Here is a 17,370-nt window from a genome sequence, read left to right on the forward strand (position 1 = left end):
CTGGTGGGTGACTGCTTTCTTTTGTTTGCCTATCCACTGTTGGAGGAATAATAGCTTTTTGAAATGGAATCATCATAAGCTGGACAAATGTGAAAGAAGAAGCTGCTATTTAATCTCCGGCTATTGAGCCAAGTGGGACAGAATGAACTCATACTGTTCTCGTAACCGGTGCCGAAAGCCAGAGCTGACTTTCACGAATAAACCCCGGTAAGGTTACCTGCGTTCTTCACGGCTAACTGATGTTAACCTAGGGGCACGATCGCTCTTTCACGTTCGCACTTTCAGGAAAGAATCCCTGCCAGCGCTCTTTGCTTAACCTAACCGGCCAGAAGGTTCCTTTACTGATAGCCGACCAGAGATCTAAGGTTAGTTACTTCTCTTTTCTCCGCCCAGTAATCGAATTTCTTTACCGATAAGAGCTAGCTCAAGTAAGCGTAACGGCATAAGAGAGCAGGAGGAGCTTACTATCATAGCAGCACATACAGAGTGCCAGTTCCATTGAGTTCCCATAGCATAGCATGCTTCTTGTTCTATCGTTGAATTTCCTCGTTTAAAGATCTCGCGCAATCTAGGTTTTTGCTCTTGGGCCTGCTCCCCGGCGCCCGCGTTAGCCGAAGACCCGATCTCCTGATTCAGAAGGAACAAGTTGTTTATCCAGGAGTGGGTTGGTGAAGAGGGCCCCTTCTTTGGCCGATGAATCGATGTACCGATCTTCCCCTTAGGCTTGTAATTAGGCTTGTAAATGGTAAATGATAGCACTGCCCGATCAAAGCATTAAAGAAGGCTCAGTGGAAAGCGAACTCCTATTTACTAGGTTCGGTCCTGACTCACCGGATAGAGGATACTCCTTCCCTAAGAATGTCAGGCATGTAGGCATGTAAAAAGGACTTTAGAATGCGATTCAATTTGCCAGTGGTATCGTATAATCAGAGAGAGGGTAGCTAGGAAGTTAATGAGTGAACATCTTTCCTAACAAGGGAGACAACAACCAGGAACTACGAACAAAGAAGAGCTAAGAAACCCTAGCTCCAATAGGCAAGGGAGCAGGAATCAAAAATAAGAAAATCTTTCAATAAGGAATATACACTTAGAAAAGACAGGCAGAACAGCATCAACACAGGCAGAGATGAGAAGTTTATGAAAGATTGCGAATAGTACTCTTCTCATAAAACACAAGAAACAGAAAAATCAAACAAAGATACAATACAGAATCAAGAAGAAAGACAGGAGCAAGTTTCATGAACAATCAGAAAGTATTATAGAGGTGCTATCAATTGGAAAGGCCCTACCTTACCTCCTTCCCTCCGGTTCAACCTTAGACCGGTCCTTTTTCTCAGATTTTTCGGAAAAATAGTAGAATACCAATCAATGGCTCAATCTCAAATTGGTCAAGTGGACTCGGTGGTCCCCCTTCTCCCTTTTTCTAAACCTTCTTCCTTTTTAAGAAAAATGCGATAAAGACAATATGCTATTGCTAGCAATAAAAAAATTGATGGAACGGCGGGAATGAGGGCAAAAAGAGAAAATAGGGGGCTCGGTAAGCCAAGAAAAAGGTTTGAACCTCCCTCGGTTAGGAACTCCAGGGGGCCGAGTCGAAGCTGGAACTTGCCCTCGCTTGTGGCAAGGGCCAAAAGAAAGTACAGGAGAAGGATTGCGACCTTCAATCTCCCTAAGATTTGTAGGGTCTTAAACCCTAGATCTTGTCTAGTTGGCTCCTGAGACTCCTTCTCAGTCCCGTAATACTTGACATTTCCATTCCTTAATAAGGACCTGTTCAAAGAAAGACCCTGACTCCCCCTCAGACATTTCGAAGTATACAGTCTTTGACTACTAAAACCAGGTACGATGAAGCTAGAAACGGTGGACCTTTTTGAGTCTAGTCCTGACTTATCGAACTGCGATACTTTCATTTTCATAGCAACTTTGGGAGATGTTTTTTGTTGGAATGCCGCGATAATAAAGTTCTCTTGATTTGATTCCCCGCCCAACATCCTTATTGATTCTTTGATTCCTGCTATCCCGTACCATCTAGGATACCAGGTTCGAAGTGAAGAGGAAGGCAAGGCAAGAAGGAAGATCTTGGCGTCTCAGGGACAAATGCCACAGAAGTAGCTGTTTTCGCGTTTCGAGTTGTTGTCGCAATTGAATACGGTGTTCTCGAATAAGCCGCTTCTTCTCAAGCGGCTATTTCATCCCGTCTGTCAATTCCTTTCCGGGCTGTGATTGATAAAATATCCCCCGGTCTCCCCGATCGGTTTCGGTTCGGTGGTTGGTTTTTGGTTGAATGAATATCTGTACTTCCTATTAGCCTCGGCCTTACCTGATTGCTATAAAAGTTTGAAAGGTAGGTTTTTGAAGTGATGAAATGGAAAGGAAGAACTGCTTTATGGAGGAAATGCTTGAATGAAGCTTGTGGTGTGTCCTTCGGTCCGTTCAAGTGGTGAGCGAAGTGCTTCCTCGCGAAAGAAGCCTTTCAGACAGCAAGCCGGGGTTCGGTTCCATATTCATGGGGATCCATCCACTTACTTTGGTCGATTATATCCCTGTATACAAGCCGTACCCGGCTGACTTACTTTCCTCTGCTCTGACTCCCGCACTCGGGCAAAGAGGAGCTACTGACACTGACTACTCTCTGCTATCTTTTACATTACGCCATTAAGGAAGCAAACTCTTAGTATCGGATTGAGAGCTGTGGTTCGGCTACAAATGCCAAAACAAAAACGACTTCAGTCTAATGCTGGGTCACGAGCTGCCTTAAGGCATGCCCTTACCCCTAATCCTAAGCCCTTACTCCACCACGAACAGCGGAGTAAGCTCTCACTGGAAGGATCGGAACACACAACAGTAGCCCAGGGCGCATGATCTCATTGCAGGGCTTGACCACTCATGCTCATCTCGATAAGAAGACTAGACTCCGCTGGGGTGATAGCTAGCTTAGGCTTCTCGGCTAGTCTCCCCTGCATTGTGTTAGCCGGCGACCACGAGCATTCTGTTCAATGCAGTCCACTCCTCATCCACTTCTTTCACCATATGCAGCCTTGTTAGGAGTTAGGAGTAGGGGAGCGTGGTGAGATAGATAGACGGGAAATCCTGCAGCAGCTAGTTGCCCGGCCTTAGTCTTGGGCTGATCTCACACTTCAATCAACCCCCTATCTTCCAATTGAGTCAAGCTATCTTAGCTTCGATCCAATCAATCGATCGATCAAGAGGCTAATCTCTTTTTTTTGTTTGGGCCGGTAGCTAAAAGAAAGTCCTCGCTTTCTCTTGAACAAGGGGCATAGCATTAGCTTCCATTTCACAAGCTCAACCTTGAAAAAGAAAGGTGGCGAAGAACCGTTGAACGCTTCAACTCGGCCACTGAAGAAGGCGAAGGCTGGGCGTCAGACTAGGCCAACTTACTGCTTACTGCCATGCTTTAGTTTAGAAAGAAGCTTTAGGCTCCATAGACGGAATTCTGTATTAGGTATTAGGGAGGAGAGGACACCACTCAGCACCTAAGGTGGGGTCTACATCCCCGTACTTTGACTTTGGCCTTCAGCCAACCCACTTCGGGATCGATGGGTAGCCCTAGGCCCTTATTCGAATTTTATTCTAATTATAGGCAACAACGTCGCGTAAGACGAGATGGTTCTTGTGACTCCCGATCCAACAATAAGTTAGAACGGCTCGGAAGGAGAAGGGGTGAACGGTTAGCAAATAGATGGGGGTGCCCAGAGATTGCAGATACAACGGCTATATCCGAAGCATCCGTCATCACTTCGAATGGTTTGGTGAAGTCGGGTAGTGCGAGTACCGGTTCCTTCGTGACCGCCTCCTTTAGTTGTTCAAAGGCCCTCATACATTCTTGTGTCCATTCCCACGCCTTGTCCTTCCGGGGCATATTGGTTAACGGCGCCGTGATCACCGAATGTCCCTTGATGAACCGCCGGTAGTAATTTACCAAGCCAAGGAAAGAGCGTAACTCCGATGCCGACTTTGGGGTCTCCCAATCAACAATGGCTTTGATCTTCCCCGCCTCCATCTTGATCTTGCCATTTCCGACTACATGGCCTAAGAACCCGACCTCTTGTAGCCCAAACTCGCACTTGTCTTTGCAATTCGGCTATTTGATCGATCCACTTACTTCTATTATGTCAATATTAATCACTACTGTTGGAATTATGGTTCTTATTTATAGTGATAATTATATGGCTCACGATCAAGGATACTTGAGATTTTTTGCTTATATGAGTTTTTTCAGTACTTCCATGTTGGGATTAGTTACTAGTTCCAATTTGATACAAATTTCTATTTTTTGGGAATTGGTTGGAATGTGTTCCTATCTATTAATATTAATAGGGTTTTGGTTCACACGACCTCTTGCAGCAAATGCTTGTCAAAAAGCTTTTGTAACAAATCGTGTGGGCGATTTTGGTTTATTATTAGGAATTTTTGGTCTTTTTTGGATAATTGGATAACAGGTAGTTTTGAATTTCGGGATTTATTCGAAATGGTTAATAACTTGGTTTCCAATAATCAAGTCAATTCTCTATTTGTTACTTTGTGTGCTGTTCTATTATTTGCTGGTGCAGTTGCTAAATCCGCACAATTTCCGCTTCATGTATGGTTACCTGATGCTATGGAGGGTCCCACTCCTATTTCGGCTCTTATCCATGCCGCTACTATGGTAGCAGCGGGTATTTTTCTTGTAGCTCGCCTTCTTCCTCTTTTTATAGTTATACCTTATATAAATATAATGGATTTCATCTCCTTGATAGGCATAATTACGATATTATTAGGAGCTACTTTAGCTCTTGCTCAAAAAGACATTAAAAACATTAAAAGGGGTTTAGCTTATTCAACAATGTCTCAATTGGGTTATATGATGCTAGCTCTAGGAATCGGGTCTTATCGAAGTGCTTTATTTCATTTGATTACTCATGCTTATTCAAAAGCATTATTCTTTTTAGGGTCTGGATCTGTTATTCATTCAATGGAAAGTATTGTTGGCTATTCCCCCGATAAAAATCAGAATATGGTTTTTATGGGTGGTTTAACAAAGCATATACCGATTACCAAAACTTCTTTTTTATTAGGTACATTTTCTCTTTGTGGTATTCCACCTCTTGCTTGTTTTTGGTCAAAAGATGAAATTCTTGATGATAGTTGGTTGTATTCGCCTATTTTCGCAATAATAGCTTGGATCACGGCGGGATTAACCGCATTTTATACGTTTCGGACCTATTTACTTACTTTTGAAGGACATTTAAACATTAATTTTCAAAATTACAGTGGAAATCAAAATATCTTTTTCTATTCAATATGTCTATGGGGGAAAGGTCGTTCAAAAAGAATTCAAAAAAATTGATGGAACAGACATATCAATATGGGTGGATCATACCTTTCATTCCACTTCCAGTTCCTATGTTAATAGGAGTAGGACTTCTTCTTTTTCCGACAGCAACAAAAAATTTGCATCGTCTGTGCACTCTTCCGACTATTTTATTGTTAAGTCTAGTCATGATTTTTTCAACTAATTTTTCTATTGAACAAATAAATACCAGTCCTATCTATCAATATGTATGGTCTTGGACGCTCAATAATGATTTTTCTTTCGAATTCCCGCAATGCTTGGAACACCTTCTTCAAGTGCTTGATGTGTTCCTCCATATCCTTGCTATAGATGACGATGTCATCTAGGTACACCACCACGAAATCGTCGAGGAACTCCCGGAGCACCTCTTGCATCAAAGTCGAAAATGTAGCCGGGGCGTTGGTTAATCCAAATGGCATAACCTTAAATTCGTACGAGCCATACCTTGTAGTTATTGCTGTTTTTGGTTCATCTCCTTCCCGAATACGCACTTGCTAAATAGATTAGGGTTTCCGTCATAGTTGGAACCCTTACCAACCCTTAAAGCGAACTAGTAGCACGTTCTGCCTCGTCCACCCTTCCTTCCTTGGTTGGAGCTATGGATTCACCTTCGCTTTCAATCCATTTCGAGAAGCTAATGTAGTTTCAATATTTATCCCCCCATTTGCATTTGCCTCGATAGGGTTTTCCACTCGAGATGGGAAGTCTTTATTATATATTCTAGTCTAATTCCCAGGCTGAAACCGGTTCCGAAGCGTGTTGGCAACACGTGCGATCGCACGGGCAAATCAAATTCGCCTTGGGCATGTCAGTCCTGGCCTAATGAAGTACAAGGTGGAATATTGGATCCGGAATTCTTCGGGGAAGCAGCCATATACCATATAGGAGGCAAGAGACTCGATCGTAAAGCTCTAGCCGAAGATGATCGAGCAGCCGAGGCAAAGTGGGTGAATTTCCCGCGTCGGCGTGAACAACCTGTGTGGTGGTAAGCAAGGCCTTAGTATTCTCCGCCAAGTGCTTTCGTTCATGCCATTTCTGAGGCCCACGGAGCAGTATGGCTTTATTCGAAGTCCGTGACCTAGAAATTCGATGCCGTGCACTATCGCAGCTCTTATCCTGTCTAATGATCTGTTTTCTGGGGCCTTCGCCCAGTGTTATACCGAGGTTTGAAAGCAGGCTGTAAAAAGAGACAACTATAAGATATAAGAAGAAAGAAATGTTAATATAAGAAAAGGGCGTCATCTCCCCAAACCTATATATGGCTGCGCAGTCAGAGGTTCACTCCCGAAGGGAACTACGTCCTCTCAGAGCACTGAATTGCACTCTTTCCTTTTAGCCTGCTAATCCTAGCCCTCAACTCTATTACATAGATCCTCTTTCAGGTAGTCTATGTCTTGTCTGAGCTTCAATTGCCTTTCTTGGGACTGATTCATCAACTGAAGGAGGGATTTGAGGAAGGTTCATAGCTAGGACCAGGCAGACTGCGACGCTGCAAAGGAGCCCAAGCGAAGAGAATGCGTGGTCTTACTGAAACTGAAAGAGTCTACTTCATTTAATGCTTGCTAAACCCCTTGCCCCTTGGTAATGAGTTTTCCTATTCTTGGCTGGAAGTGAGTTGTCCTTTGGCGTCGATGCTTAGAGGTTCTTTACCCCATGATTGTGGGTGCCGAGTTAGAAAGGTATTAGCTCCCCCTCTTCGAAGAGATCTTAACTACCCCACTGTCTTGTCATGATTGGAGACGACGAGTAGGACAAGGAAGCTTCCCCCTTTCGAGAGTCTATTTAGCTTTATCTCATCTTTCTCACGAGTACCACGAGGCGCTATATTAATTGCCCTGCTACGGGCGAAACCCTAACATAAACGAAGTATGAGATCGAAGAAGCCCCTTTAGAGATAGGGGAAAGATTCGCTCTTTCGCAGTTGTCCGGTCTTGCTTGATTGAAGATTCGACTCCCACAGGGGCTATCCCCTGCTTTGAATTCAAGGAAGTCCATTACTGAGAGAAATGGTGATCTCGTCTTGCTTGCTGGGAGAGAGGAAGCTTCCGGACCACCTTTTCCAGCCAGATAGCGAGCGATCACTCAGCAATGAACACTAACTGAAAGCGGCCGGGAATGAGTACCTATCCCTTACGGGAATCGAACCCGTGTCTTCGACATGAAAAGACGATGTCCTAACCACTGGACGAAAGGGACCAAAAAGCCATTCTTCATATACCGCTCCGTGGGCTCCGAGAATAGAAGTGGTTCGTTTTCTTTCTATACGAAATTCGACCTCTTTCTTATGTTCTTACTTCCATCTATTCTATTCCGCTTATTCATTATGAATTAGGGCATCCAAGACAAAGTTGGCAAACCGCGTTTTGGCTTCAGTCAACTATCGCAAGCAGGCATATTCTTCTTTTTGACCCTGAGCGGTTCGTATCAAGAGAGCCGCTCTCTTCAACTGGTAACCATTGGATTGGGGGTCTAATTCTGCAACAACAAAAGTGCCTGGTCAGCCTTTGGTTCGATAGGCTGGTGATCTCTGAATCCGATTCAGTACTCGATGATGGTATTCTTCTTTTTTCAGTTCAGTATTTGACTAGGTAGGAGGCTCTCTTAAGCCTGACTCCGATAGCCGCTCTTCAAGCTGATGCGCGGTAAGATACTGATTTTTCTGGTGTAATAGTCTTCATTACAAACCTTCATTCTCGCGTTTTCCTCTATCACTAGATCTTCCCTCGTGGGGATGAGATATAGTAGCCCTTAAGCTGTTGAGCTTATGTAACAGAATTTTTTCGAGAAGGGTCACGAACGATAAGAAGACTGTCTTCTCTTTGCTCGAATCTGCTTTTGACCTATAACCTTAGCGCATTGGGAAAGATTCCTGCTTGCTCTTTACCTAGCCCTTTAAGTAATAAGTAAGGCTTTAAAGGAGAGTAAGAAAAGAGTAAAGAGTTGTCTACCCTATTCTAATTCTAATAGCCATTACAGTTCATTTCGGCACTGCTTACCGGAATGTTCACATTGAAACGATTCCGATAATCCGGCAATGCCGCTTGTAAAGCTCTTTCGCGGCTAATCCGCGCAACAATCAATTCCATTCATTCCCTGCCCACCCCATGACCAGAACTTTTTCCATAGAAAGACCCCTCAACGTTTAACGTTTTGAGTAGGCGTTGCAGGAAAGGAAAATCATCCACACTTTCAGCAACCCTAAGAGCTACTAGAAGGACAAGCCTATAACAAAGGACATTTTCTTCGGCTACGAAAACATGGACTAAGCAAAGCTTATGACCACGCTTGTTGACCATTACTATACAACCTAAGAACAAGCTTGTAGGAGATAGCTGCAGAGGAGGAAAGTCTCTTTAAAGAAAGCCACACCGAAGAGCTAGAAGAGAAGGTACTCATTGCCGAGCTACACTTCGATGACGCTACAGATGTTGAGTCATAAAGATGAGGGGCAAATGAAGGGCCGGCGAGGTCACTTTCTTATCCGAAAAAGGAATGCCACTAGTTCCACTATCAGCTTGCTTCTCCTAATGCCAACACCAATCTTCAGGTCGTTTACGCGCTTAACTTGCATTGGCAACATCTATATCCAACGTGAGAGACCAATTGCCTTAGTTAGTTAGTTAGAAGGAAGGCGTTCTCGAGACATAGCTTTCTATTTCTAAGTAGAATACGAAATCCCAGCTATTACCAGGTGAACCATTAACTACTCTTTCTGAGAACTGCTCAGCTTTCTAGGCTGGAACCTGTTCGACTTCTGAACCGATCATCCCCTTCCTCGAAGAAAGCTGAAGCCTTTTTTCTCAGCACCTGGGTCCTGGTGAGCTTGGACTGCTGGCAAGTACTTCTCTTCTTAGGCTAGCTAGTAAGTAAGGTAGACGTAGTTGGCAAGGCTTTCGGGCCTTAGTAGCTTATGAGTCAGATGCTTCTTATCTTTCCGATCGGATCTTGCCAGGTTGATGCCGAGAATACGCGGTTTGATAGAAGAAGCTCTTTGAGAAGAGAATAAGTTGTGTCAAAATAGGTTGCATATAGTAGAGTACCGGGGTTGAGGACATGAGAATATAGTTTCGAACTCGAGATGGGATGAATACCCGTTGTTAGAGTTAGATTATCCGCTGCTCTTGGTCTTTGAGGTGTTACCGGCGGGTCTGTCTGTAGTAAGCAATTCCTTTCCTGGCTTCACTCTATGCCTTCCTGGTGGGTGACTGCTTTCTTTTGTTTGCCTATCCACTGTTGGAGGAATAATAGCTTTTTGAAATGGAATCATCATAAGCTGGACAAATGTGAAAGAAGAAGCTGCTATTTAATCTCCGGCTATTGAGCCAAGTGGGACAGAATGAACTCATACTGTTCTCGTAACCGGTGCCGAAAGCCAGAGCTGACTTTCACGAATAAACCCCGGTAAGGTTACCTGCGTTCTTCACGGCTAACTGATGTTAACCTAGGGGCACGATCGCTCTTTCACGTTCGCACTTTCAGGAAAGAATCCCTGCCAGCGCTCTTTGCTTAACCTAACCGGCCAGAAGGTTCCTTTACTGATAGCCGACCAGAGATCTAAGGTTAGTTACTTCTCTTTTCTCCGCCCAGTAATCGAATTTCTTTACCGATAAGAGCTAGCTCAAGTAAGCGTAACGGCATAAGAGAGCAGGAGGAGCTTACTATCATAGCAGCACATACAGAGTGCCAGTTCCATTGAGTTCCCATAGCATAGCATGCTTCTTGTTCTATCGTTGAATTTCCTCGTTTAAAGATCTCGCGCAATCTAGGTTTTTGCTCTTGGGCCTGCTCCCCGGCGCCCGCGTTAGCCGAAGACCCGATCTCCTGATTCAGAAGGAACAAGTTGTTTATCCAGGAGTGGGTTGGTGAAGAGGGCCCCTTCTTTGGCCGATGAATCGATGTACCGATCTTCCCCTTAGGCTTGTAATTAGGCTTGTAAATGGTAAATGATAGCACTGCCCGATCAAAGCATTAAAGAAGGCTCAGTGGAAAGCGAACTCCTATTTACTAGGTTCGGTCCTGACTCACCGGATAGAGGATACTCCTTCCCTAAGAATGTCAGGCATGTAGGCATGTAAAAAGGACTTTAGAATGCGATTCAATTTGCCAGTGGTATCGTATAATCAGAGAGAGGGTAGCTAGGAAGTTAATGAGTGAACATCTTTCCTAACAAGGGAGACAACAACCAGGAACTACGAACAAAGAAGAGCTAAGAAACCCTAGCTCCAATAGGCAAGGGAGCAGGAATCAAAAATAAGAAAATCTTTCAATAAGGAATATACACTTAGAAAAGACAGGCAGAACAGCATCAACACAGGCAGAGATGAGAAGTTTATGAAAGATTGCGAATAGTACTCTTCTCATAAAACACAAGAAACAGAAAAATCAAACAAAGATACAATACAGAATCAAGAAGAAAGACAGGAGCAAGTTTCATGAACAATCAGAAAGTATTATAGAGGTGCTATCAATTGGAAAGGCCCTACCTTACCTCCTTCCCTCCGGTTCAACCTTAGACCGGTCCTTTTTCTCAGATTTTTCGGAAAAATAGTAGAATACCAATCAATGGCTCAATCTCAAATTGGTCAAGTGGACTCGGTGGTCCCCCTTCTCCCTTTTTCTAAACCTTCTTCCTTTTTAAGAAAAATGCGATAAAGACAATATGCTATTGCTAGCAATAAAAAAATTGATGGAACGGCGGGAATGAGGGCAAAAAGAGAAAATAGGGGGCTCGGTAAGCCAAGAAAAAGGTTTGAACCTCCCTCGGTTAGGAACTCCAGGGGGCCGAGTCGAAGCTGGAACTTGCCCTCGCTTGTGGCAAGGGCCAAAAGAAAGTACAGGAGAAGGATTGCGACCTTCAATCTCCCTAAGATTTGTAGGGTCTTAAACCCTAGATCTTGTCTAGTTGGCTCCTGAGACTCCTTCTCAGTCCCGTAATACTTGACATTTCCATTCCTTAATAAGGACCTGTTCAAAGAAAGACCCTGACTCCCCCTCAGACATTTCGAAGTATACAGTCTTTGACTACTAAAACCAGGTACGATGAAGCTAGAAACGGTGGACCTTTTTGAGTCTAGTCCTGACTTATCGAACTGCGATACTTTCATTTTCATAGCAACTTTGGGAGATGTTTTTTGTTGGAATGCCGCGATAATAAAGTTCTCTTGATTTGATTCCCCGCCCAACATCCTTATTGATTCTTTGATTCCTGCTATCCCGTACCATCTAGGATACCAGGTTCGAAGTGAAGAGGAAGGCAAGGCAAGAAGGAAGATCTTGGCGTCTCAGGGACAAATGCCACAGAAGTAGCTGTTTTCGCGTTTCGAGTTGTTGTCGCAATTGAATACGGTGTTCTCGAATAAGCCGCTTCTTCTCAAGCGGCTATTTCATCCCGTCTGTCAATTCCTTTCCGGGCTGTGATTGATAAAATATCCCCCGGTCTCCCCGATCGGTTTCGGTTCGGTGGTTGGTTTTTGGTTGAATGAATATCTGTACTTCCTATTAGCCTCGGCCTTACCTGATTGCTATAAAAGTTTGAAAGGTAGGTTTTTGAAGTGATGAAATGGAAAGGAAGAACTGCTTTATGGAGGAAATGCTTGAATGAAGCTTGTGGTGTGTCCTTCGGTCCGTTCAAGTGGTGAGCGAAGTGCTTCCTCGCGAAAGAAGCCTTTCAGACAGCAAGCCGGGGTTCGGTTCCATATTCATGGGGATCCATCCACTTACTTTGGTCGATTATATCCCTGTATACAAGCCGTACCCGGCTGACTTACTTTCCTCTGCTCTGACTCCCGCACTCGGGCAAAGAGGAGCTACTGACACTGACTACTCTCTGCTATCTTTTACATTACGCCATTAAGGAAGCAAACTCTTAGTATCGGATTGAGAGCTGTGGTTCGGCTACAAATGCCAAAACAAAAACGACTTCAGTCTAATGCTGGGTCACGAGCTGCCTTAAGGCATGCCCTTACCCCTAATCCTAAGCCCTTACTCCACCACGAACAGCGGAGTAAGCTCTCACTGGAAGGATCGGAACACACAACAGTAGCCCAGGGCGCATGATCTCATTGCAGGGCTTGACCACTCATGCTCATCTCGATAAGAAGACTAGACTCCGCTGGGGTGATAGCTAGCTTAGGCTTCTCGGCTAGTCTCCCCTGCATTGTGTTAGCCGGCGACCACGAGCATTCTGTTCAATGCAGTCCACTCCTCATCCACTTCTTTCACCATATGCAGCCTTGTTAGGAGTTAGGAGTAGGGGAGCGTGGTGAGATAGATAGACGGGAAATCCTGCAGCAGCTAGTTGCCCGGCCTTAGTCTTGGGCTGATCTCACACTTCAATCAACCCCCTATCTTCCAATTGAGTCAAGCTATCTTAGCTTCGATCCAATCAATCGATCGATCAAGAGGCTAATCTCTTTTTTTTGTTTGGGCCGGTAGCTAAAAGAAAGTCCTCGCTTTCTCTTGAACAAGGGGCATAGCATTAGCTTCCATTTCACAAGCTCAACCTTGAAAAAGAAAGGTGGCGAAGAACCGTTGAACGCTTCAACTCGGCCACTGAAGAAGGCGAAGGCTGGGCGTCAGACTAGGCCAACTTACTGCTTACTGCCATGCTTTAGTTTAGAAAGAAGCTTTAGGCTCCATAGACGGAATTCTGTATTAGGTATTAGGGAGGAGAGGACACCACTCAGCACCTAAGGTGGGGTCTACATCCCCGTACTTTGACTTTGGCCTTCAGCCAACCCACTTCGGGATCGATGGGTAGCCCTAGGCCCTTATTCGAATTTTATTCTAATTATAGGCAACAACGTCGCGTAAGACGAGATGGTTCTTGTGACTCCCGATCCAACAATAAGTTAGAACGGCTCGGAAGGAGAAGGGGTGAACGGTTAGCAAATAGATGGGGGTGCCCAGAGATTGCAGATACAACGGCTATATCCGAAGCATCCGTCATCACTTCGAATGGTTTGGTGAAGTCGGGTAGTGCGAGTACCGGTTCCTTCGTGACCGCCTCCTTTAGTTGTTCAAAGGCCCTCATACATTCTTGTGTCCATTCCCACGCCTTGTCCTTCCGGGGCATATTGGTTAACGGCGCCGTGATCACCGAATGTCCCTTGATGAACCGCCGGTAGTAATTTACCAAGCCAAGGAAAGAGCGTAACTCCGATGCCGACTTTGGGGTCTCCCAATCAACAATGGCTTTGATCTTCCCCGCCTCCATCTTGATCTTGCCATTTCCGACTACATGGCCTAAGAACCCGACCTCTTGTAGCCCAAACTCGCACTTGTCTTTGCAATTCGGCTATTTGATCGATCCACTTACTTCTATTATGTCAATATTAATCACTACTGTTGGAATTATGGTTCTTATTTATAGTGATAATTATATGGCTCACGATCAAGGATACTTGAGATTTTTTGCTTATATGAGTTTTTTCAGTACTTCCATGTTGGGATTAGTTACTAGTTCCAATTTGATACAAATTTCTATTTTTTGGGAATTGGTTGGAATGTGTTCCTATCTATTAATATTAATAGGGTTTTGGTTCACACGACCTCTTGCAGCAAATGCTTGTCAAAAAGCTTTTGTAACAAATCGTGTGGGCGATTTTGGTTTATTATTAGGAATTTTTGGTCTTTTTTGGATAATTGGATAACAGGTAGTTTTGAATTTCGGGATTTATTCGAAATGGTTAATAACTTGGTTTCCAATAATCAAGTCAATTCTCTATTTGTTACTTTGTGTGCTGTTCTATTATTTGCTGGTGCAGTTGCTAAATCCGCACAATTTCCGCTTCATGTATGGTTACCTGATGCTATGGAGGGTCCCACTCCTATTTCGGCTCTTATCCATGCCGCTACTATGGTAGCAGCGGGTATTTTTCTTGTAGCTCGCCTTCTTCCTCTTTTTATAGTTATACCTTATATAAATATAATGGATTTCATCTCCTTGATAGGCATAATTACGATATTATTAGGAGCTACTTTAGCTCTTGCTCAAAAAGACATTAAAAACATTAAAAGGGGTTTAGCTTATTCAACAATGTCTCAATTGGGTTATATGATGCTAGCTCTAGGAATCGGGTCTTATCGAAGTGCTTTATTTCATTTGATTACTCATGCTTATTCAAAAGCATTATTCTTTTTAGGGTCTGGATCTGTTATTCATTCAATGGAAAGTATTGTTGGCTATTCCCCCGATAAAAATCAGAATATGGTTTTTATGGGTGGTTTAACAAAGCATATACCGATTACCAAAACTTCTTTTTTATTAGGTACATTTTCTCTTTGTGGTATTCCACCTCTTGCTTGTTTTTGGTCAAAAGATGAAATTCTTGATGATAGTTGGTTGTATTCGCCTATTTTCGCAATAATAGCTTGGATCACGGCGGGATTAACCGCATTTTATACGTTTCGGACCTATTTACTTACTTTTGAAGGACATTTAAACATTAATTTTCAAAATTACAGTGGAAATCAAAATATCTTTTTCTATTCAATATGTCTATGGGGGAAAGGTCGTTCAAAAAGAATTCAAAAAAATTGATGGAACAGACATATCAATATGGGTGGATCATACCTTTCATTCCACTTCCAGTTCCTATGTTAATAGGAGTAGGACTTCTTCTTTTTCCGACAGCAACAAAAAATTTGCATCGTCTGTGCACTCTTCCGACTATTTTATTGTTAAGTCTAGTCATGATTTTTTCAACTAATTTTTCTATTGAACAAATAAATACCAGTCCTATCTATCAATATGTATGGTCTTGGACGCTCAATAATGATTTTTCTTTCGAATTCCCGCAATGCTTGGAACACCTTCTTCAAGTGCTTGATGTGTTCCTCCATATCCTTGCTATAGATGACGATGTCATCTAGGTACACCACCACGAAATCGTCGAGGAACTCCCGGAGCACCTCTTGCATCAAAGTCGAAAATGTAGCCGGGGCGTTGGTTAATCCAAATGGCATAACCTTAAATTCGTACGAGCCATACCTTGTAGTTATTGCTGTTTTTGGTTCATCTCCTTCCCGAATACGCACTTGCTAAATAGATTAGGGTTTCCGTCATAGTTGGAACCCTTACCAACCCTTAAAGCGAACTAGTAGCACGTTCTGCCTCGTCCACCCTTCCTTCCTTGGTTGGAGCTATGGATTCACCTTCGCTTTCAATCCATTTCGAGAAGCTAATGTAGTTTCAATATTTATCCCCCCATTTGCATTTGCCTCGATAGGGTTTTCCACTCGAGATGGGAAGTCTTTATTATATATTCTAGTCTAATTCCCAGGCTGAAACCGGTTCCGAAGCGTGTTGGCAACACGTGCGATCGCACGGGCAAATCAAATTCGCCTTGGGCATGTCAGTCCTGGCCTAATGAAGTACAAGGTGGAATATTGGATCCGGAATTCTTCGGGGAAGCAGCCATATACCATATAGGAGGCAAGAGACTCGATCGTAAAGCTCTAGCCGAAGATGATCGAGCAGCCGAGGCAAAGTGGGTGAATTTCCCGCGTCGGCGTGAACAACCTGTGTGGTGGTAAGCAAGGCCTTAGTATTCTCCGCCAAGTGCTTTCGTTCATGCCATTTCTGAGGCCCACGGAGCAGTATGGCTTTATTCGAAGTCCGTGACCTAGAAATTCGATGCCGTGCACTATCGCAGCTCTTATCCTGTCTAATGATCTGTTTTCTGGGGCCTTCGCCCAGTGTTATACCGAGGTTTGAAAGCAGGCTGTAAAAAGAGACAACTATAAGATATAAGAAGAAAGAAATGTTAATATAAGAAAAGGGCGTCATCTCCCCAAACCTATATATGGCTGCGCAGTCAGAGGTTCACTCCCGAAGGGAACTACGTCCTCTCAGAGCACTGAATTGCACTCTTTCCTTTTAGCCTGCTAATCCTAGCCCTCAACTCTATTACATAGATCCTCTTTCAGGTAGTCTATGTCTTGTCTGAGCTTCAATTGCCTTTCTTGGGACTGATTCATCAACTGAAGGAGGGATTTGAGGAAGGTTCATAGCTAGGACCAGGCAGACTGCGACGCTGCAAAGGAGCCCAAGCGAAGAGAATGCGTGGTCTTACTGAAACTGAAAGAGTCTACTTCATTTAATGCTTGCTAAACCCCTTGCCCCTTGGTAATGAGTTTTCCTATTCTTGGCTGGAAGTGAGTTGTCCTTTGGCGTCGATGCTTAGAGGTTCTTTACCCCATGATTGTGGGTGCCGAGTTAGAAAGGTATTAGCTCCCCCTCTTCGAAGAGATCTTAACTACCCCACTGTCTTGTCATGATTGGAGACGACGAGTAGGACAAGGAAGCTTCCCCCTTTCGAGAGTCTATTTAGCTTTATCTCATCTTTCTCACGAGTACCACGAGGCGCTATATTAATTGCCCTGCTACGGGCGAAACCCTAACATAAACGAAGTATGAGATCGAAGAAGCCCCTTTAGAGATAGGGGAAAGATTCGCTCTTTCGCAGTTGTCCGGTCTTGCTTGATTGAAGATTCGACTCCCACAGGGGCTATCCCCTGCTTTGAATTCAAGGAAGTCCATTACTGAGAGAAATGGTGATCTCGTCTTGCTTGCTGGGAGAGAGGAAGCTTCCGGACCACCTTTTCCAGCCAGATAGCGAGCGATCACTCAGCAATGAACACTAACTGAAAGCGGCCGGGAATGAGTACCTATCCCTTACGGGAATCGAACCCGTGTCTTCGACATGAAAAGACGATGTCCTAACCACTGGACGAAAGGGACCAAAAAGCCATTCTTCATATACCGCTCCGTGGGCTCCGAGAATAGAAGTGGTTCGTTTTCTTTCTATACGAAATTCGACCTCTTTCTTATGTTCTTACTTCCATCTATTCTATTCCGCTTATTCATTATGAATTAGGGCATCCAAGACAAAGTTGGCAAACCGCGTTTTGGCTTCAGTCAACTATCGCAAGCAGGCATATTCTTCTTTTTGACCCTGAGCGGTTCGTATCAAGAGAGCCGCTCTCTTCAACTGGTAACCATTGGATTGGGGGTC

At 44.0% G+C, this 17,370-nt stretch overlaps 2 non-coding genes across 2 annotated transcripts; both read right to left on the reverse strand.

Annotated features, from left to right (window-relative positions):
• Nucleotides 1-7,477: 7,477 nt before the first annotated feature.
• On the reverse strand, nucleotides 7,478-7,549 carry TRNAE-UUC (transfer RNA glutamic acid (anticodon UUC)). Its single transcript has one exon. It is a non-coding gene; the product is annotated as a tRNA-Glu (tRNA).
• Nucleotides 7,550-17,024: 9,475 nt separating this feature from the next.
• Nucleotides 17,025-17,096, reverse strand: TRNAE-UUC (transfer RNA glutamic acid (anticodon UUC)). The gene has a single exon. It is a non-coding gene; the product is annotated as a tRNA-Glu (tRNA).
• Between the last annotated feature and the right edge of the window lie 274 nt (nucleotides 17,097-17,370).

This window comes from Andrographis paniculata, unplaced genomic scaffold (genome assembly GCF_009805555.1).
Source record: "Andrographis paniculata isolate CXL003 unplaced genomic scaffold, ASM980555v1 Contig263END, whole genome shotgun sequence".
Lineage (NCBI taxonomy): Eukaryota > Viridiplantae > Streptophyta > Magnoliopsida > Lamiales > Acanthaceae > Andrographis > Andrographis paniculata.